The 23,760-nt window shown below is 38.4% G+C and overlaps 1 protein-coding gene across 1 annotated transcript in view; it reads left to right on the top strand.

The window, feature by feature from the left end:
• Positions 1-797: 797 nt before the first annotated feature.
• The window catches only part of RAP1B (RAP1B, member of RAS oncogene family), a 41,462-nt gene continuing 18,499 nt past the window's right edge, over positions 798-23,760 (top strand). Inside the window, exon 1 of the mRNA XM_045553409.1 lies at positions 798-1,007. The gene's annotated coding sequence lies outside the window, so the exon portion shown is untranslated. The remainder of the gene's footprint in view (positions 1,008-23,760) is intronic.

Here is a 23,760-nt window from a genome sequence, read left to right as displayed (position 1 = left end):
ATCTGTTTGCCTATCAAAACCTCTTCAAAAAAAGCTCTGATAAGTTTCTGCCCTTTGGGAACAAGATCTTTTTGGAACAGAAAGTGTTTTCTGGTGCCCTGAAGTCACATCACAAACCTACCTACGGGTAATGCTGCAAAGCCACCAAAGCGCCCAAGTCACGTATATTCATATCCATAGTGCTCAGGGTTTGGGCTCAGGGTTACCAACTTGTTTGGGAACCACTTGGCAGGTTAATCTGGAAAGTTTGCCCAGGTTAAGACACCAGTGGATGAAATACTTGTCAATTCAAGAGAAAGGCCATCTCACGAAAGGAAAGGCTGCCCTGGCCTAGGCTCCTTCGCGGGGGCTCTGTAGAGGTGCGCAAACTGCGCGCTCTCGGTTACTTCTCAGTTACTTTGCCCAGCACAAAGGATGACGCGAACACCAACAGTTTCGAGGGGCTGACGACGGAATTATAGTTTGCATTAGGGAGGCACCTTTTGGGTTTCCGAGGGTTTCTAAGCCCTGCCTCCTGCTGTAGCCCGCTGGGGTGGGGAAGTGCGCGCTCTCTGAAAAGCCGACACGCGAAGCCGCCCACCAGCCAGCCTGCGCGGGCGAGGCTGCCCGGGCGGCGGAGGCCGGGGAGAGCCAGCGCGGAAGACAGGCCGCCAGAGCGCCGCGTGGGCTGGGCATGCGCTCCGCCGGCGCGGGAGGCCCGCGGGAGGCCCGGGCGAGGACCCGGCGCGCGGCGTCCCCGCCCCCGCGGCCCCCTCGTCCCGCCCCGCAGTCCCGCCCCTTCCCGGGCCGCGTACCCGCGCGCCCCGCCCGCGGGCGGAAGCGAGAGCGAGGCTGAACGCCTGACGTCAAGGCGACACCGCCAAACCTCGCCCAGAGTCAGGCGTGTAAAGCAGCCCGAGCGGCGGCAGCGGCATCGGCGACGGCAGGTCTGCCGTGGCGCCGGGAGTAGCGACCCGGAGGAAGCGCGGGGCGCCGCTGGCTGCGGGGACCCGGTGACAGCGTGAGAGGTTCGCAGAGTGCGTGCGTGGCCATTGAGGGCAGCGGCGGGGGCCGCGCGGGGCGGGGGCCGGGCGCCGGCTGAGGGGAGCGGGTGGGGTGCGGCGCGGACCGGGCCGGGCGGGGCGGTCGGGGTCCCCGGCAGCGGCTGCCCCTCGGCGCGCGGCAGGTGGCGCGAAGGCCCGGCGCCCGGCCGGCGAGCGCACTGCCGCCCGGGTCCGCGAGGACGAGCCGCCACCGCGGGGAAACAGCGCGCTTTGCGGAAGGGGTCAAATGTCTGAAATATGGCGGAGGAAGTGAGAGCCCGAGGACCCCCCCCCCGCCCGCTCCCTTCAGCCCGCGGCCGCTGCAGCCTCCTCCTGCCCGCCTTTCCCCGTCGGCTCCCCGAAGACGCGCTCCCCGCCCCGGAGCCCCCTTGCTGTTCGCCTTGGTTCCCTCCCGGGTGTGGGTGGAAGTTACAACGGAAACCAGAAAGTTGTCCTTTGCGAAGACCTAGCTTCCCCCAGCCCCGAGCCTGGGCGAGGAGCGTTCAGGGGAAACCACTCCCCGGCGCCCTGCGGGCTCGAGCCTGACAGGGAAAAAGTTTGCCTGAATCGGGGCTGGCTTGCTCCATTTGTTGCGGGAAGTGGCAGGAGGAAGGCAGCGGAGGGAGCCCCACCTAGTCTGGCAGCCACCACCGTGCAGAGAAAAACTGTTAAAGGGGCCTTTCCCTTCGTCAGCAAGAGGAAATCTCTTTCTCTTACACAGGCAGAGAAAATCCAGGAAGTTTGTCTTCTTCTCTTTTTCGCCATCTCGATGTGTCTAATTCTAAAACTATCAGCGCCATGAATTTTATTTAAAACTACGCCCAGTGAAAAATCCTCCGGATTTTTCTTCTTAGAAAAACTGATGCCCTTTGGAGAAAAGATGATCCTTGCGAGTTAGAGCAGATGGTTTGCTTCCCCTTCGCCTGTCTCCCCCCCCACCCTCTTTAATAGTTTAGAAAAAAATTTTGGCCCTGTAACTCCTGGTTGGTATGAATTGAAGCAGTTCTGTATTGCAGTAACGGGAAATCACATTTTTACAGGGTAGAAGTTGACACTAAATGAAGGTTGTGATTTTAGTTTTTAAAATTAATTCCGTCTAATTGAACTTTTGTTTTGCTGGTAGCATCTAATGTATATCTAGTGCTTATAACTTAAAGCTTCTAACTCGTAAATTTATTTTTCAGCCCTCTTTTTTTTAACTAGTATGCTGTTTGGACTTGCTCAACAAGACTTTATCTTAGCGAGAAGTATCTCACAGAAAAAGGAGACATTCATTTAACTTCAAGCTCATATCACTCATAAAAGCTGACTCTTGAAATAGTATTTATTGAGTCATAGTGAAGTCATGGGACTTTTTAAGGGGCGGAAGGGACTATTTAGATCATCCAGTCCCACCCTGTCATTTTATGGAGGAGGAAACTGAGGCCTGCGATAGATAAGATAACCACTTAATGGGTCTGCTGACTTTTAGGACGGTAGTCTGTCTGTAATAGACAACCTGGAGGAAGAAATACATTTTTATAGTAAATTACATTTTACAAAGACTATTATTCCTATATCATATTCTTAAAAGGTGGCTTAGTTAAATAGTATGGAAGAACCACTTGGATAGTTTCATCCCCAGGTTTTGGGAGAGAAAACTAATACTCAGATAAATAACTTTAAGAACACAGAGCCCGGAATGATCTTAGTTATCCCCCCATGCTTTTCATCTCTGCACTACATTAGGAGTTTTCACTTGCGTTTCGTTGTTTGACATTCAGAGTAAATTGTGAAGCTGCCTTATCTGAGGAAGCCCCAAAGTAAATCGTTGGGACACGTGTCTAGTTTGTTTTTAATGTACTAATTATCACAGTATAACTGAAGAGCCCATACTAAACTGGCTTAACTAAAAATGTGGTATGGGGCATGAAAATCATTGCTCTGTCCCCTTTCACCTTCTCCTACCCACCCTGTAACCCCATGAAAGTCATCTGTCTTCCTTTCTATGGCACATATTACTTCCTACCTTGTCTTATCATTATATATTCTTGTTATCTGTTCTAGTAAATTGTAAACTCCAGCAACAAAGTATGTTCTTTTGTGTGCGTTAAAGCTTTGATATGGTGCCTTGCACATTGACTCAATACTGGTTAAATATATAATAAGTCCCAGGAGGACAGAGACTTGATCCAATTCATTCTCCACTGTATTCTTAATTTCTAGCAGCACCTTGCCTGAGCACATAGTAATGTTTAGCTTTTCAATTTAGGGGTTAATGGTAATGAATATTCCAAGAGGATATTTAAGGAGAACAGTGTAATCCTTCAAAAAGAAACATTTCCACATGGCTTTGGAATCTCTTTTACTTTACAAATTGATTTTCATTTTATCCTCAAAAGAATCCTTTACAATAGAATTCCAATGTTTTGTCTTAGCTGTATAAAGGGAAAGTGAGTCCCCATAGTAAAGAGCCACCATGTAAGGAGGGTCTGGTAAGGTATAGTAAAGGATTAATCATAAAAAAACTTGATCCATCTATTTAAGGATCTTTTCAAGTGTATCTTCCCATAGTAATTCAAGATTGGTGGAAGTTGTAGAGATTGATAACATTTAGGTAACTAATTATACGTGTTTTAAATGCAAAGTCTAAGATTTGAATGAAAAGCACACATTCTAGTTTCTTTGCCTTTTTTGTGGGTGCTTGATAAATATTTGTTGAGGTAGTGAAATCTGTGAAATTGGATCTGATAGAGAGAGAATTTAGCTGATTTTACAAAAGTGTCATTTGTTTTTCCCCAAAAGTATAGTTTAAATAGTTTTATTATTGAATATCAAGGAGATCTTACTGATTTGTATGTGTCATTTCCCAAACGATATGAAATATGTTCCTATGTATGTTTGTGTTGATTAAGAGGATGGGTATTGATCTGCAGTGTCTAGATTTGACTGGCACTAGGAGTAGTTTTTTATTTATGAACTAACTATTCAAAAGTTGTTTTTTCTTTCATAGCAATGATGTCACATGTTCACTCTATAAAAAACCTTGATAAAGATTGAACTATCCTTAAGACATAAGTTTGTGACTAACTATATGCCCTGAGTTTTTCCCCCCTCATTTTTGAGGACTCGGTGGTCTTGGAGATAAGGCTGAAGTTTTACTGTTAGGCTTTTCAAATTGAATTTCTTTTAGAACAAGAGACAGACATTTTGGCTGATGCAGTGATTCATTGTAACACTGGACAAAATTTTTACTTCAGCTGTCTATGAACATGAGTGTCCTCCCATGGCTTACCCTTGTGCTGAAAGCTAATGTTTTTCAGTGTTCATAGATATTTTACAGTGGTATTTAAAGATACTAATTACCATTTGAGGATGTAAATCTTTTAATTTATTGGTTCTTTGGAAATCTCATGAGCACAATGGAAGCAGTAGCTATAGAGAATAGAATGAATTTATCCATTTGCAGTAAAAACTGACTTGGTATATAATGTGTTGTACTTTGAAACCACTTGAGCACTGGATTTTAAAACCAATCTCTTTAGTCATCAAGTGTTTCCATTTTGAACAAGAAAAGTTATAAGGAACTTTTGTGTTACCTTAAAAAAATCATTTTTTAAAATTCACTACCAACAGAAATAAGTTATCACCTATTTTCCATACTTCCTAATAACCGGTGGGTTTATTCCTAATGTTGGTCAAATTGAGGGTACAGAGCAACTGATTATTTCAGTAGCAATTTAGAAGGATTTTTTTCCTTTACATCAGTAGAGAATCAAAATTTTTGACTGTTTTCAAGGTGCCTTAAAACTTATAAGTTAAGGGGAAATGTACAAGATGTTGAAATAACATTTAAATTACTTCTCTAAGTAAAAATATTTGCAACATGAGTTGCAGAATTTCCATCTGGTTTTTATTATACAGAAGGTCAGTATTGGACTGGAATATCACTATACAACTTAAAATTATTTGATTGTTTATGAGATGCTTGAATATTAGAAATATGTTCACTTTTAAGAATCTTAGAGAATAAGAGAATTGTAGAAAGTAATTATCTAATGTTCTGAGTTTGAATTTTATAGTAAACTGGTTCCTAAAGCTTACTCTTACAGTTATGCTACTTTATCAATGAAACCTTTTAAATTTAAACTGAATCCGGAGGTCATGAGGTAGCTTGCTAGGTGATCTTTTCCAGTAGTAGGAAATTGGATGTTTTTTACCTATTGTACAAATGGACTGAATAAAGATGTTAAAGGGAACATCCATTAAAGACAGTTAAATAATTTTGATCACTGCATTGATTTATGGGCTTACTAATTATATCATGGAGCTTCTGGCTAAATTTTTCAGTAATTGCTCTGAAATTTATTTCAGTAAATGTATACTTTAATAAATTTTTCCTTTTTTACTTAAAACTTATTCAGCATTTCACTAATTATTTTGAACATATACAGTAAACTGATTGCCCATTGGTAGATTGCCTCTAACTGTTGTTTTCCTCCTCTTTGCCTGTGGGAAGGAAAAAAGATAAAACAGTGTTCTGTCCATTTAATACCAGTGTTTGGCAAAAGCATCTGGATAGGAAATGGGAAATGCTGGGTAAAATAAAATTCTAATTATCTGTGCCCTATAAAATTTATTCTTCTAACATTAGAATATATTTTTCAAAGTTACTTTATACTAAATTAGGAGGCTTCTAATTTCTCAGTTAATAAAACTGCTGAGGGTGTCAATAAAATAAGGACTATAAATATGCTATTTTTATTTAATAAATAGTTTTTAGATGTCAATTGGTATATATATTGCATCCAGCTGTTTGTTACCTTGTGTTTTAAAGTTGCAGTGAGAATGTGGACTTCTGTTACTACTTTATGCTAACATATTGATAGCTGCTATTTCTAAGATTTGTAAGTTATCAATAAGCTTCTCAGTAACAATAGCAAAGCTCAAGAATCCCTCTGGAATCTGGAAGTCTACTGTACAAGGATAGGGAGGAGGTATATAACATGTGTGTCTATTATTGTCTCCTCGTGTTGAAATTATTGAACTTGAGATACTGCACTGAATTTGCACTGTATTGGTAAGAGTGACTTGAGTTTCCAAATATGTTTATCTTGTAATTTTTCTTATTATTAAAATGTTTAGAATATAGAAAAGTGTAAAGAACAAAATTAATATCACCTAATCCCATCACTACAATGATTTGTTTTTTCTAAGGCAAAATGTATACTTCCCTTTCTAAAGTTTTCCAGCCTTGCTTCCTCAATGGGAATGGTGGCATATACTTCTTGGAGTTGTTGAGGATTAAATGCATTATTATTCATAAATGCTTTATAAACCATTAAAGAATATACTAATGTAGTATTCTTGTTGTATAAAACTTTTTTATTCCTCTATAGCCTTGCTTAAGATTCCCATTAAGGTATCAATAAGGACAAAGAGAGTAATTGTTTTTGAACAGCTTAACTAATTGTCTAGCTCAGTGACTTTTAAGTATGGTCCAAGAGATCCTGGAGATCTCCTAGACATTTTCAGGACATATACAGGTGCAAAACTATTTTTATAACAATACTGAGATATTCTTAGCCTTTTTCACTGTTTTGACATTTGTACCTGTGGCACAAGTAATGGTAGGTAAGGCACTTTAGAATAAACCAGGATAGAGCACCATACTGTACTAGTAATCATTGTATTCTTCACTACCATGTACTCACAATTTTAAAAAAAAGGTTTCACCTAAATTCTCTTGATTAATACATTGGCTGCCACACTAGAAAAAAATTTTTTCTTGGGGCCATGGTGTTTTATTACAAAAATAGAATAAAAACTTTGAAAACAAAATGATTCTTTCTAATTTAATGAAAAGATTTTTATTTATTGTTCTCTGTGTGTGGGTTATATGCAACTTGAAAAATAGTTCTTGCGGCTCCCAGGGTAAAGAGACACATGTGAATTCTATATGCTTCAGGAGGCCCCAGGCTCAAAACTAGCATGAGTTAAATACAACTCACATGGCAGTTAATGTGTTAAGAAGTAAAAAAATTTAAATCTTTACCCTTGCACACATATTTTTAATATGCTATTAGAAAATGAGAAGTATGCTTAAAACACTTTGGCTGCATACTGAAGTATAGTGGTTGTTTCTAGGAGGAAAGCATTTGTGTGATTGAGTCAGAAGCTGAACCAGTCACTTTTTTCATGAAACACCACTTTTACTTGAAAGAATGCCTGACACACTATGGTTATTCCGTCTCATGTGTTAGGCTAACATTTTCTCAAAAACAGCCTTTTGCTTTACAGAAAATAGTGACAGTATTTTTGGTCACTGATAAAAACTCTAGCTTTTAAACAAAAATTTAAAGCCTCTATCGGCTGCTGTGCTCAGTTTCCCAGTATTTCAAAGCTTTTTCTGTTGATACTGGTGATGATATTAATCAGCATTTTTTAAAAATGTATAATGAAATGAAGATCTGACTATCCTCTTAACTGTGAGCTGATAATTTCCGAATGACCAATGCATGATATTAAAATCGTTCACGGATAAGAAATCCTTCCAAAGTGCTAGCCAGACCAGTGGATTTTAATGTTATAGAGAACATAAAGTTTATTGATAAGGTTTCCCATTCCATATTGAAACCAATTACTGAGTTTTGATGTAGTGTTAAAAAAGAATATCCACATTTATCTGACAAGGCTATGAAAATATTCCCATCTGTCTGATGTATTCTCTTTTTTTCTTGTATTGCTCACTTTTCCATACTTTGTTCTCAATGTTTAATGTCTTTATTTATTCTGTTTATATTTTGGAGAGAGGAGAGAGGAATGGAAACCATAGATAAATGTGAGGCAGTGTTTTCATGTGCATTATCTTGAAATCTTTTATTAATATATAATCAGTTTAGGTTAAGTTAATTTCTTTGCAGTCTTCTGTGAGCAGTCCGCTCAACTTTTGGTCACCGTAATAGATAATTATTATCTTTAAGCCTAATTTTTTTTTTTTTTTTGAGACAGAGTCTCGCTCTGTTGCCCGGGCTAGAGTGAGTGCCGTGGCGTCGGCCTAGCTCACAGCAACCTCAAACTCCTGGGCTTAAGCGATCCTACTGCCTCAGCCTCCCGAGTAGCTAGGACTACAGGCATGCGCCACCATGCCCGGCTAATTTTTTCTATATATATTTTAGTTGGCCAGATAATTTCTTTCCATTTTTAGTAGAGACGGGGTCTCACTCTTGCTCAGGCTGGTCTTGAACTCCTGAGCTCAAACGATCCGCCCACCTCGGCCTCCCAGAGTGCTAGGATTACAGGCGTGAGCCACCGCGCCTGGCCTAAGCCTAATTTTTGTTTTAATATTTGTCTTATATACTTGATTACTCATCTGTAGACAGAGTGCATATGTGTTCAAGTTCTAACATAAAACCTTCAGTAGATTTTTAATAGTTGACTTGCTCAATTTTAGGATATTTAGTAGCTTTCCTACAATAAAGCTATAGATTTTTTCCAATTTCAAGTTTAATAATGTCTCTTTGAGCCAACCCACAGTGGCTCACACCTGTAATCTTAGCACTTTGGGAGGCTGAGGGAGGGAGGATCACTTGAGGTCAGGAGTTCAAGACCAGCCTGAGCAAGAGTGAGGGCCCATCTACAAAAAATAGAAAAATTAGCCAGTTGCGGTAACATGCACCTGTAGTCCCAGCTACTTCGGAATCTGAGGCAGGAGGATTGCTTGAGCCCAGGAGTTTGAGGTTGCGGTGAGCTGTGATGAAACCACTGCATTCTAGCCAGGGTAATCTCTTTGATCTGAGAATTTGGGGTATTATCTACCTTAAGTAGATACTTCGAAAAAAACACTTCTAAGGTGTTTTTTGGTTGTTTTTTTTTTTAACTTTTTGGGAGAGTGCTGTTTCTTATGTTTAGATTAAAAATGCTTATAGTTATTCTTGTTAAACAACTATTTTTATAAACCTCATGTCATGGGACAGTTCCAAATTTTAAAGAGTTTTTAGGCTAACCTGCATGTGGATCAAGTAATTGGTTTCAGATTAGAAAAGCAGTAAGAAAGGTGGTTACATTATAGATTACACTGTGCTCAGTTTCTTGGAAATTTAGTGCCAGTTATTTCCCTAGACATAAAATGGTGTGTTCTGTGAATAAAGAATATTGAATCTGAGCACCACTGTTTGAAAGAAAAAGGTTAACACCAGAGGAAGAGAAAAGGGGTGCAAAGTGGTTTAGAGAAGGAATAAGTGTGAAAATGCTAACTTCAGGGTAGCTTCAGGGATTATGCATTATAGAACTCCTGCCTACGTGAGCCAATCCTTCAGTGAGAGAGGGAATTTAATAGGAAGCTTTAGTGCTCTCTATAATAAATAATTAACTGGTCAGCTGTTCTAGCAGTTCTGAATTAGAGAACATATTGAGATCATATTTATTAATCACAAATTAATCACAAGGTTGCCACTATTGTTTATGCAGTTTAGTTGATAGCCGAAAAAATTGTGTGAAATTTCTTGTATTTTAGCTTTTTTATACTTTTGCTTTTTTTCTTTCAGGAGTCCTCAGGGCTTCCTTCATCATTCTCCAACAAAGAGAAGTAAGACAGGATTTTTGCAAGCTTTTGAGGACAGGAAAGCATTCATAAATAACATTTCTCTATTGTTCGATTGAAAGTGATGATGATGGTGCTAATAGGCAATGAAGAGGTAGAAGGGAAGGAAGTAGAGCAAAAAAGAGAGTAAGGGTAGTAATTAAGAGGTTCTCCTTCTATGAGAGGGGCTACTGTTACAGCTATTCACTTCACAGTTCTGGTCAACAGGAATGATAAAGCCCACTTTGAAAAGCACTTGTGATGCTTTAGTGATTGATACATCTTTTTTTTTTTTCTTTTGCAAACTGCATGCCTACAGAGATTGATACATCTTATCCACCAGGTGGTCCTATGCAGAGAATAAATTTGGCATTATCAGTTAGAGATTATGGTCTTAAAGTTTCATCACTAAGCAGTTTTAGTAGAGTATTTTTGCTATTTCTACTCCGCAGCAGACCCTTGTGCACTTTTCTCTGGACCTTCAGGTGTTCAAATTAGACATTTATTTCATTGTCCTCATAAATTTTATCTGATTCCTTTTGGCATTAAGATAAATCTGTACTTGTTTTAAGTAGTTACTAGATCTTTGATTGTCTTAAGTAGCATCGTTTGGTGGTGATAACATTGATCTGGTGACAGGTATTCAGTTCTCTCTCTGGCAGTAGCCATGAAACCTTAAACAAAAACTCCTTTCTTAGGACATTATCTTTATGTAGAGAAAAAGTTTGGCTAAATGGAAGTTAAGGTCTTTTTGAGCTCAAACCCTGTGTTTCAGTGATACCACCTTTGTTTAAGCCATAGTCATCTCTTGTTTGGGCTCCTATAGGAGCTTCCTAACTTGCTTCCATTCTTGTCCTTCTCCACGAAGGACAAAGTCCCCAGAAGACACATTGATCTTTTTAAAAATGTAGATGAGATCATGTAATAATACCCTCTGGTCCCAATTTTTCCTTCAGTGGCTTAAAATAAAAACCAGTTACTTACAAGGTCCTGCATAATCCAGTTCTTGCTTCACAATTTTGTTTCCTTTTCATTGTTCACTAAGCTCTAGCCACACTGTACCTCTACCTGATCTTGACCCAGCAAGCGCTTTACCACCTTTGAATTTTGGTGCTTACTACAGCTTTCTGTTTGTGATGATCTTTCCCCAGCTATCTGCAGTTCTGCCTCAGTCTCAACATTAGATCTTAGCCCAGATGTCACGTTTAAAAAAGTTTTTCCTGATCACCTTATATAAAAATCCCTGTTCATTACCTTCATAGTTGTTATCACAGTCAGTAATTATACTTATCCATTTGTTTACCTCTCTTCCCCTTCTAAACTGTTTCAGGGGGATAGGAACACCATGTTACTTTTCCTCCACTATTTCAGATGGTTAGCCCAAGAATTGGCAAGTGTGCAAAAAAGATCATTTTAATTGAAAAAATATACAAAGTGCAATGGTTTGTCCTTATCAATTCCCATCGTGAGCTACTAAAACTAATTTTTTAAAGTGTTATATCTATGTCCAACTATAATTCTCTTATTTTTTATTTAGGTCATGTGTCTCTTGAGTACTAGTTCATCTGACTGCCTGTCATTGAGAGCTAATTGTTTTTAGTTACTGTCTGTTAGGATTAAATTGAGTAATTTTGCACAAGATTTTTAGCAACAACATGAAAAGTTAACCAGTATGAAACGTAAATAGCAGTTCAAAATACTCAAATGAGTGATGTGGCTGAGTGATTATAGAGTCCAAGAAAGAAGTAAAAACCCTTAGGCTCTAGTAGTTATAGAAATAGTAAAATTAGGTGGAATCTGTGCATAATAGTAAAGGAGTGTGTAAGTTTTAAATTAACACTGAATCATCGTGAGCAACAACACACAAACTGAAGTAAATTCAAGAAGTGCTTTGCTCCAGCAGATGTTTGTGAAATGGATTGTAGGGCCATAATCCCTTAGCTTTGTATAAAGAGTAATCAAACACTTGATGTTAATGTGAAATATGGATAGCTACACTAAATGGATAAATAAAAGGTAAAAGTAGCCTTTGCTATTTGAAAATTTTTATATCAGGTCAGGTTTTACTACCAAATTAGTTGTTATATAAAACATTCAGTTTTCAGAGATGTTAGATTTCAGAATTTCTGTAAGGCAACACTCCCCAACCTTTTTGGCACCAGGGACCGGTTTCGTGGAAGATAGTTTTGCCACAGAAGGGATATGGGCATGATTTCAGGATGATTCAAGCAAATTACATTTATTGTGCAGTGAAACCTCTCTGCATCTGTATTTGCAGCTGCTCCCCAGCACTAGCATCACCATCTCAGCTCCACCTCAGACCATCAGGCATTAGATTCTCATAAGAAGCACACCACCTAGGTCCTTTGCATGCGTAGTTTACAGTAGGGTTCGAACTCCTGTGAGAATTTAATTCTGCTGCTGATCTGACAGGAGGCAAAGTTTATACAGTGATGCAAGTAATGGGGAGCAGCTGTAAACAGAGATGAAGCATTGCTCTCTCCCTCCACTCATCTGCTATGTGGCCCAGTTCCTAACAGGCCTGGGGGTGGAGACTGCAGCTGTAAGAAATGGGTCTGAAATGGGTTGGAAAGGTTTTATTCATTACTATGTGTCTTTGGGGAAGACATCGGGGTCTGAAAATGTTACTTTGAAGCAATTAGCTTAGAAACAGTCTCTGCCAAGGAGTTATTTTTGACCCTGGCTGAGGGTGATGAGTCTTTAGGGGGGTATAGGAGAACCAAAGTCTTATAAGATATCATGCAATTTTTCTCCCAGTTGATAAGCTTTCAATAATTATATAATACATTTAATTGTAAAGTAAGAATCCAATAGAAAATTAGAATAGAAATATTATAAATAGGACTAAGGTAATCTCTATTTAAAAATCCTTGATGGGACCGGGCAGGGTTGCTCATACCTGTAACCCTAGCACTTTGGAAGGCTGAGGCGGGAGATCACTTGAGCCAGGAGTTCAAGACCAGCCTGGGCAACATGGCAAGATCCTGTCTCTACAAAAATAAAAATAAAAAATTAGGCAGGTGTGGTGGCATACCCCTATAGTCCCAGCTACTCAGGAGACTGTGAGAGAAGGGTCACTTGAGCCCAGAAGTTTGAGGTTGCAGTGAGCTATGGTCACACCACTGGCCCTCCAGCTGGGCAACAGAGTGAGACCCTAAAAATAAAAATTTAGAAAATAAATAAATCCTTAATGGAACCACTCAATAGTGACGAGGAAAGAAGTAAATATCTCAAGAGACTACTTTGAAATTCAGAATTGATTACAGGAAGTCACTGCTTACTTTTTCGTGTTTTCCTCTTATGCTTTGTTTATTCTAGCAGCCTGACACCCAAACTTTGGTTCTCATTGCCTTTATCCATTTGTTTGGTGTATATACTAATGTTCAAGAATGTAAACATATATGAATGTGATTTTTTTTTTATATTGACTTATCTCATAGAATTGCCAAGACAGCAGGCAAGTTTTTGAAGCTACTTTATTTTTTTAAATGTGCTTACTGACCTAGTAATTATGCAAGTAAGTAATTATGCATTATTCATATGTAAAAGCCAAATATAACTATTATTTATGGCTTCCAGTGAAGTGTGGCATGCCTTTTATTTTTCTAAGTGGTCTTTATTTTTCTGGATATGAACTGGATCTTTGAATAAACTGAAGAGTGTAGAGTATAAAAGGAAAAACTGTTAAATTAGTCAAAAACAACTTTATAACACAATTAGCTGCATAAGCCAGTGTGAGCAGTAAGCCACTAGCATAAATCTTAGGTTGAGATATTAAAATTATAGGAAGTACCTGTGCTTCCACTGTGCTTTGTTGCTTGGTTAATTTTTCTCCTCTTAACTTTTGGCAGGTTTACTAGTTGATTTTCCATTAGGAATATCCTGGTCCTTATGTTTCATTTAGAATGTATAATATGCAAATTATGAACCCACAATCTAAAATCAAGGTATTCTCATACTTTTAAATGCATTGGGGGCAGTCATATTAAGCTTGTCATTTAATCCTAGTTCTGAGGTCATTTAATCCTAGTTCTGAGGTTAACAGTAAGATGAAATAAAGTATTTTTGTAGCCATTTGTTCTTCTCATGGAAGACACTAATTCTGTTTATTTCTGAATTCAGCCTTGTGTTGAAACAGACTGTAAAATTGTCTTTTAAAAAATGTTTACCCATTCTTGTGGGGGATAGTGTATTGTAAAAGCTAGGCATTTTTTTAAGAGAATAATTTGTGGTTTTCCATTCATGGAAATGGATGTGCTTTTCTGGACTCCATATCCTTAACTGGAATCCCAATTTTCTACTACTACTAAAGTGCCTCACTTCTGATTTCTTATACACTTCTGCCCCAGCAGCTCATAAACTGTGTTTAATATAGTATTTCCTTGAAATATATCAAAGTAGATATTTTCCCTAATGGGGATATCTCTGTAGTTGATGGCGTTATCTCATTCTGCAACCTGTTCAGCAAACATTATTGAGCACCTGTAATAGTAGCTTTAAATTCTGGATATAAAGAACTGTCTTGGATAGCCTTTTTCCCCCTGTAATAATCATTTCTTTGGAGGTGGTGTGTCTTTTTTTTCCCCCCTGTGACTTGTGGAGTTAAGATATGAGTAGTTTATTTAAATTACTGAAGAATCTAATTTCTGGAGATCTGAGGAACAACAGAAACCCTTCTTTTCTTTACTGATTTGGGGGAAATTTATTAAATATTTGCAGGCAAAAAGAGGAATAATATGGTTTCTGTTAGTTAGACCCTGATCTTTCTTTGCTAGGGATATAGGTCTTAGGGTCATAAGGAGCAGAGAAATTATTATCCAAATTTTCCAGGGGTGCCTTTCAGAACTTGCACACATACACCCAGTGCCTACTACAATGAGATGTTATTAATATTTGTGTTGGAAATGTGAATAGTTTGGTAGCCATCCACTACTGTAAAGTCACTTAGCTCTCTCAGGCTTCTGGGCCTTCGCATTTAAATTGGATCTGACCTTGAGACCTCCCTTCCCATCATTCCCACCAGTGACTTGTTTTACTACCTCTTCAAATATCCCGTGCATTTCTCCTTCTTGCTTCCTGTCATGTGGTGATGCAGCCCATACCAACCAGACTACATCTAACAGAAACAGTATCTGGCTAAAAATGTCCTTTATCATGTGGGTGTATTAGAGGGACTCCCCAGTGTACTGAAAAGACCGGCCTATGTCTTGGTGGACAGCCTTGCTTTATAGAAAATTAAAATGCCACCCTTGCAGCTAGGGCACAAGTACACAACCTGGGCCCTGCAAAATTATAGGTACTTTAACTTAGGGTGGAAGAGGAATAGATGATAGATTTCTGATGGATTTTTCTTTCCCTGGTGGTTGATGGACACTACAAGATTAGTTTCCTGCTGTATAAACAATTGATAGAAGCATCTACTGTTAGCAGTGGTGACAGCAGTTTCCTCACCTGGCCAGTTTTGCAATGTGGTTTCGGGTGTTTGTGGCTATATAAACCCCCAACCTCATTCTCTAGTTCCCATGATAATTCTTTGAGTTGCTTGATATTTTTAATGACTCATTTTTCTATATAAGTTTGATTTATGTTACTTCCAACCAGAAACCTTGTCTAATACATGTCCTTGGAAAGTTTAGCGAAACTTTCTCATCAGAGATATATTTATGTAAGGAAAAAGAAGAGTGGTATCTTCACGTGAGAGAAAAATTCAAGAATGAGATTAGAGAAAGACCAATTTCCCAAGATAAATGCCCCGATGATGCTTTTGGATCTAAGCTTTTCATGAGTATTGAGGCTCTGTGTGCTTTGTTCTATAGTTTTACAGGCAAAAATCCAGTGGTGTAGAAAGAACTTTAATTGAAATTAAGTAAAATTAAAATTTTAGTTTCTCAGTTATACTAACCACATTTAAAGTGCTTGATAATCCATGTATGGCTGCTGGCTACTATACTGGACAGTGCAGATAGAGTTACTATAGGATATTATCGCAAAAAGTTCTATTGGACAATGCTAGTCTGTACTCTAGTCCTAATTCTACAGTATTTTGAAAGTTCTGCAAACTTGGGTAAGTAATCCAAACTTCCTTTAACTAAAAACAGTACCTTATCTTCAGTGTTGCTCTGAAGATTGAGTGAAACTTAATATGTGAAAGGACTATGTAAACTTTAAAAGTACCACACAGATGTTATTTAACTTCCAAAGATAAAAGAATATCTTTAAAATGTTCCAGATCAAGAATATTTTTATTGGTTAACAAAGGATTTTTCTAAAATAATCTGAAAAGAAACTTGAGAGCCCCAGTGGCATGAATGCTTTAATGGTAGACTGTGTGTATTAACCACTCAGGAATCAAAATGGGCAGAGTTAACAGATTCTGGGTTGTATTTTTTTTTTAATTCTTATTTTTCAGAGACATAGTCTTGCTCTGTTGCCCAAGGCTAGAGTGCAGTGGTAGCCTCAAACTCCTGGGCTCAAGTAATCCTCCTGCCTCAGCCTCCAGAGTAGTTGCAACTATAGGCATGGGCCACCACACCCAGCTAATTTAAAAAAAATTTTTTTTTAGAGACAGAGTCTGCAGTGTTGCCCAGGTTGGTCTCAAATTCCTGTCCTCAAGCAATCCCTCCTGCCTCAGCCTCCCAAAGTGCTGGGGTTACAGTTGTGAGCGACCACGCTCAGACAGATTTCTGTTTTAAATGTAAGATATACACATACTTTTTACCCAAACTGTCCTTTTCAATTTTATCTATAAAGCTTGATGAAGTTTTTAGATATACTCAGGACTAACCTTGTAATAGGTGTTCCTTGTAATACTATTTTATCATCCTGATGAATGACCTTAAACAACTGAATCTGTTTACTAAATGAATAAGGTGCCTGGCACAGAGAGGTACTGAATGAATGTTATAAAAATAAGTGCTATCAGCTATGCCAGAACCAAGATAAGATGACAGTCAAAGATATTTAAAATATTCTATAGCAGTTTTCAGATGTTTTTAGAGTTAAAACCCTGTTTGTCCTTCCCCTAAACCACAGTAACCATTGGTAATTGAGAACTGTACTGTTTACTTTTGAGTCTAAGTTGGTCTCAAAATCATTCTCAGCAGTGCACTCATTATAATGGCCACTAATATTTTGAGTTCATGTCTGAGGTAAAACCCATTTCACCACTGAATTAATGGGCAGGATCTATCCTTGTCTCTTCCAAGCTCTATGCTGTAGGGCAGGTGTTACCAAACTTTCTGTAAAGGGCCAGATAATAAATATTTTAGGCCTTGTTAGCCATATCATCTTGGTCATAACCATTGAGCTCTGCCATTGTAGCCTGAAGGCAACCATAAATAATAAGAAAAAAAATAGGGAACCAAAGATGTGTGCACCTGGTATCTACACTGGCTGCACATAGCAGATACTTAATATCCATACAGTGTTGTTGAATAAAGCTGAAGTTACCGACTGTCTGAATTAGCCTTATGTCAATTTCTTGCAGTTTGTTTCTTCTATGTGGTATACTGTTTCTGACCTCTTAGTTTTGGTTTTCCCCAATTTAATATAGGGCTTGTTGTAAACCAACTCTTTGATTTTAAAAACAGACCACATGTTAATCATATTTTAATAAAATGCTTAATGTTCCTAGATGTATTATCCGGCCTTCTGTTAGAACTCCTTTTGTTAATTTAAAAGTACCTTTAGTTTTCTCACCCTTGGTAGGTTTCTCTTCAAAATGTTTAGTATTGTTGCTTACTAAATGAGTCAAAGCTTTTGACCAGTACTCAGAGATCTTACTGTAGACTCACGCTATTTTTATTTTCCTATTCCTCTGTGCCTTGTGATCCAGTCAGACTGCTTTCTGCTATATTCTAATTATGTTCTCACATTATGCTGCCTGTTATGCCTTTGCTTTCACTTTTCTTATCCCTGGTATGTTCTTTCCTATTAAGATGCTGTAACTTTTTTTGATTTGTCACCTTCTTCATAAATCTGTTCCTGATCACTCCATCTGAACTCCCTTAGTATTTTGTGCTTCTCATGATTTTTTCCATATTTTTATATCTCATCTTTTCCTACAAAATTGTAAACCTCCTTTTTTTTTTTTTTTTTTTTTTTTGATAGAGTCTCACTCTGTTGACCAGGCTAGAGTGCCATGGCGTCAGCCTTAGCTCACAGCAACCTAAAACTCCTGGGCTCAGGCAATCCTCCTGCCTCAGCCTCCCGAGTAGCTGGGACTACAGGCATGCGCCACCATGCCCAGCTAATTTTTTTATATATATTTTTAGCTGTCCATATAATTTCTTTCTATTTTTAGTAGAGACGGGGTCTTGCTCTTGCTTGGGCTGGTCTCGAACTCCTGACCTCAAACAATCCTCCAGCCTCAGCCTCCCAGAGTGCTAGGATGACAGGCATGAGCCACCACGCCCGGCCAAGATGTGAATTAACATTACTGACTGCTTACTATGTGTTACTCATTGTGTTAAATATTTTCCATAGGATAAGTTCTTTCATTTGAATCTTAAAAACTCAAAGACTTTAGATATTCTCATTCCCATTTTCAGATGAGAAAATGAGGCACAGAGAAGTTAAAATAACATGACCCAAGGTCACTCAGTTAATACTTCCAACTCAGCAGATCAGATCTAAGGCCTATACTGAGTCAGTATGCACGCCTGTAGAATTTACAGCTAGTTTCAAATGAGGAGGGGTGGAAAAACTGACATTAGTTTTTAGGACACATCCAGAGAATTCTTGGGAGCAGAGGAGAGTTCTACACAAATACAACCTATTTGGAAAGATCTGATAGGAACTAATAAGGTGATCTTGAGCCCACAGTATTTCTTCTTGCCTGCTTTTGAAACATTGTTGGTATCTCCATTTTTTTTTAATCATTTAACTACCTTGTCATCTATTGACTCAGCTGAGAAATCTATTAAGAAACAGGTTCTTCTGCATTTGTCAGATTATTGATGAATTGTTATACTCTAGTTAATATACTGTGATACATGATAAACTACTGAACTGAAAGGTAACTACAGAAATAAAACTAGAAAATATGACCTTAAATTACATTTCAAATTATGTCATTGAATATTTCAGTGAAAGAGTTGATGTGATTAATTAAAATAAACTTTATTTACTAGCAATATTAATTCATGAAAAGGGCAAGAGAAAAATTTTTTCCTATTTGAGGCATTATAAATAGGTTAGAATAGGGAAAATGCAATAGGCAGTTTGATAGTCTGTCTAGATTTAGAAATCCTGTTCACAAAGAAGACCTTTCTTGGCAGAATCATGTAGTAAGATTGGGAATATGTTCCATTTGTCCTCATTATAGGAGAGGGAGACTACTCACAAAGTAAGTATGATAAGCGGTATTCCTTTTAACAGCCTTCCGTTTATTTTGTAGTTTTAAGTTTTATTTTTAAAAGAGGGTATGAGAGATAGTGTTTGGACCTCTTATTTTTTTCCTTCAAAAATAATTTTTAAATATGCTCAGAAGTTTTGAATTCTGTCATTGTATCCAACAAATTAGTACTGGGTCCTTCTGACAGTTGAATTAATTAATTTTATTTGGGAGTGAGGAGATAGTGATCCTCTTTAGCTGTTAAAAACTACTTTGGGGCCGGGCGCGGTGGCTCACGCCTGTAATCCTGGCCCTCTGGGAGGCCGAGGCAGGTGGATCGCTCGAGGTCAGGAGTTCGAGACCAACCTGAGCGAGACTCTGTCTCTACTAAAAATAGAAATAAATTATCTGGCCAACTAAAAATATAGAAAAAAATTAGCCGGGCATGGTGGTGCATGCCTGTAGTCCCAGCTACTCGGGAGGCTAAGGCAGTAGGATCGCTTAAGCCCAGGAGTTTGAGGTTGCTGTGAGCTAGGCTGACACCACGGCACTCACTCTAGCCCGGGCAACAAAGTGAGACTCTGTCTCAAAAAAAAAAAAAAAAAAACTACTTTGGGGGTTGGAGGCAGAAAGGAGAAATCAAGTATCTTCTCTTCCAGAAAGTCTTCAGTGTGAGAGCAGTAATGTCATTTGACTTAAGAAACCAGTAGTAAAGTGTTTTTACTTAGCCCTTTCTTTATAATTTAAGATCACAGAATTTCAAATGGGGAGCAGGAGGTGTGGTGGTGGTGAGTGTTGTAGCTAATCAACTTGAGGATAGGATAACTGCTTGTCTGGAAAATTTTTGTTTTGACTATTGTTATGTGGAGACCCTTTGAAATATTTTAACACAAAGAAATTGCGCTTTTTAAATGTTACCACTTTTCAAAGATTTGATTCTTACCAATAACCTAACCTACTTTTTACATTTATTATTGAGATTTAAAGAATAAATCAGATTATCACGTTAAGTGCAATTGTCTCTGGAACCCGTAAGTTGTTGGTTTTAACACTATTCCTGTTCTAGGGCATTCATTATCATTTCTACTGAGTTGTATGTAATATTATACAAGAGGGCAAGTATAAGAATTGTTTTTTTGTGTAGTTCATCTTCTGTTGGGATTCATGACATCTGTTAATACTCAATGTGAACTTAAATGGTGATTTACCCATGAAAGGTAACTTATTAGTGGTCTTTTAAAAATCTAAATAATTATCTTTTTGTTTGTTTGTTTCTGGAAATGAATTTTTTAGAGTTGGGGTCTTGCTGTGTTTGCCCAGGCTGGAGTATAGCAGCTTGATCACAGCTTGCTGTAACCTCAGATACCTGGGGCTCAGGCGATCCTCTTGCCTCAGCCTCCCAAAGTGCTGGGGCTATAGACATGAGCTACCATACCTGGCCTGGAAATGAATTATTAGTCTTTAGTTTTTTATTCTGCAAACATTTCTAGACTGCATAGTGGACACCAAAATAAATAAGGGCTACCCTGCAGCTGGTTGATGACAGTAATGATTAATATTTAAGGCTTTTATCAACAATGTACATTCTTATTTGATCTATCCATCAACCCTGTGTAGTCTGTATTGTCTTTGTCCATATTTTACAAATTAAGACACCAGCTTAGAAATAAGTGACCACCCTGTGACAAATTACATCAAGAGTTCTGGGTCTCCTTATTTCCAGATTTCATGGTTTGCCACCCTGGGTTGCAAAGATGATATAGTATTTACTTTTATGTATATAAGGAAAAACTAAGTTTGGTCCTCAAACCAGCCACATAACTTCTTTATTTAATGGCAGTAAACTAGCCTCACTTCTTTAAGAAAGTCTATAATAATGTCAGTTATTTGTTTGATTTCATCTTCTTAAAATATAGAATTGCTTTATTCATTTAAACATAGGTCCATCATTTTTTTTAAAAAGATGAGTCAATTTATTTGCTTTTTAAGGTAATCTTGGATTCAGAGTTTTTCAGAGTAACCTTGGATTTAATTTTGTTGCTAGGTTAATACAAAGTTTTCTTAATGCTGTTGGTCTGCTGTGTTAGATTTTATCCTGGATAGGGTTGAAGCAGTCTTTAAAGATAATCTATTACTGGCTTTAATGTGTTGTTTGTTTTGTTTGTTTTTAGAGACAGAGTTTAGCTCTGTCACTCAGTAGAGTGCAGTGGTGTGATCATAGCTCACTGTAACCTTGAACCCCTGAGCTCAAGCAAACCTCCTGTCTCAGCCTCTTGAGTAACTAGGGCCATAGGCACATGCCACCACACTCAGCTAAATTTGTTTTTTTATTATTTTTTGTGGAGACGGGGTCTTGCTATCTTGCCCAGGCTAGTTTTGAACTCCTGGCCTAAAGTAATCCTGCTGCCTCAGCCTCTGAAAGAGCTAGGATTACAAGCATGAGCCACCGTGCCCAGCGGCCTTAATGTTTTATGGTACTGTCTGGTGACATTGGATTCTCAATTCTGTTTTTTGTGTATTTGGTATATAACCTTTTTCTGTGTAGCCACTTCTTTTATTTTACTTCCCATTCTTAATCCCCATAACCAATTTGTATAATCTCTTATATAGTCAATCTCTTTATTTGGAGTGATAATTGAAGAGAAGTATATTCCCTGAGAGAGGACCTCATGCCCATGCCCTAATCTTAAATTAGTTAGAAAGAAGGCTTTCACTGCATGAAGTGTCTTGGACTTGCCAGTGGGTAGAAGAAAATGTGGAAGGACTTTGCATCTTGCCTTGGTCGAGTGCCTAGTATTCTTCATGGATTTTCTCAGTTGTACACAGACTATGAATGGGGAGATTGTCTTATATTACTAATACTTTTCACCCGCTTTTTCAAGATAACTGTGGTATCAAGCCACTATCATGAAGTTTGAGAAAGAATATATTATCATTAAATTTTATTATCAAAGCAGAGTTTTGTGTCTTTTTTACAGTAATTAAAGAGAAGGAATATAACATTAAAATGCTTTTGAAGTTCCATCTATATTTAATTCTTCAAAACCTGCTATATGTACCAATATAATAATAATACATTTTAGAACTGTAAAGGGGACCTTAGGGATCATTTAGTTCAAAAGTCAAAAACTGCTGGCCCGGAGTCCAAATCTCCATCTCTCAATTTGATTTTGTTGGTTTCTACAATATTCATAATTTTTAGAATTCAGATAACTTTATCTGTATAGCATTCACTCTCCACTTCTGTGATCCCCAGGCCTCAGATGGTGCTAGTCCATGGCCTTCTAGGAACTGGGCTGCCCAGCAGGAGGTGAGCAGTGGGCAAGCAAGAGAAGTTTCGTCTGTATTTACAGCTGCTCCCATCGCTGGCATCACCGCCTGAGCTCCGCCTCCTATCAGATGAGCAGTGACATTAGATTCTCATAGGATCTTGAACCCTACTGTAAACTGCACATGCAGGGGATCTAGGTTGCACACTCCTTATGAGCATCTACGGTCTAATGATCTGAGGTGGTGATGCTAGCACTGGAGAGCAGCTGCAAATACAGATTATCATTAGCAGAGAGGTTTGACTGCACGATAAATGTAATGTGCTTGAATCATTCCAAAATCATCACCCCGCCCCCAACCTAGTCTGTGGAAAAATTGTCTTCCATGAAACTGGTCCCTGGCACCAAAAAGGTTAGGGACCACTGCTCTGCTTGACCACAATCCACACTATTACCTAATAACACCTTGCTGCTTCAGGCTTTTACATGCTTACCTGATGTAAGCTGATGCAAAGTATCTGAGTGTTCATTGTTTTCCCCGTCCTTCATTCTGTCATTTACAGACAAGGAACCTGAAACTAAAAATTAAGTGTCAAGTCCAACAGAGCTTAAAGGAAAAATAAAGAGTCAGTGATTTACCTCAAGATACACAACTTTTTAAATAGAGCTTCTTAAATCCAAGGTAATGTTACTTTCCAGAGTTTGTTGTCTCCTCTTAGAAAACAGTTCAAGATAGTATATAATCAAGTTCTAAAATATTTGGTACAGCTGTCAGAAACAAGACCCATTACTGTGGGCTGAGATAGTGCAAGAATACTTTAGAGTATATATACTGGTCAGGAACACCCTGTCCAGATCTGTGTTATTCTTTCTATACAGTGGGGGAAAAGACAGAAATATCCTTCCATAAAGCATTGGTAATGGAAATTGCTGAATTGCATTTTGTACATATTGAAAAACAGTACCTAGACCAACTACATTTAGACTCCTCCAGAAATCCCATTTGTGCCCCTATGTGCAGAGGAAGAAGGGGCATCAAAGCCATACGCTCTCTGGTGGATCCTAGGTAAATCTCCAATTCCCAAATCCAAATTTAGTTTCAGCTACAAATTAATGGGCATGTCACCCCACCAAAGATAATTTTAAAATACTCAGCAGAACAAAGCCTAATGGTGGAGTCTTCTGTTGAAGATAGGATTTAATATCAATCCATTGACAGGACTCTTGGCTACTGAACTGTATATATAGTACTTTTACCTTCACAGAAGTCCTTCATAACCATCCTGTATAAAGCAATCCATCTATTCCCACACTGTCTCCTTTACTTTGCTTGGTTTTTTCCTCCATACTGCTTATCGCACCTGACATATTTTATATTGACTTCGTTTTCTACATTCTGAGGACAGATTCTTTGATTCACTGCTTTATTCTCACTGCCTAGAGTAGTGCCTAACTCAGTATGTATTTATTGATGTTGAATATTGAATGCTGTATTATAGTAGTCTTCGTAGAAGTTGTCATTTCCTAGATTTTATTTTGTGGTTATCAGATTCT

The sequence above is a fragment of the Lemur catta genome, chromosome 6, assembly GCF_020740605.2.
Source record: "Lemur catta isolate mLemCat1 chromosome 6, mLemCat1.pri, whole genome shotgun sequence".
Classification (NCBI taxonomy): Eukaryota; Metazoa; Chordata; class Mammalia; order Primates; family Lemuridae; genus Lemur; species Lemur catta.
Note: the sequence above shows the minus strand (reverse complement) of the source record. Positions and strands in the feature narration are given on the sequence as shown.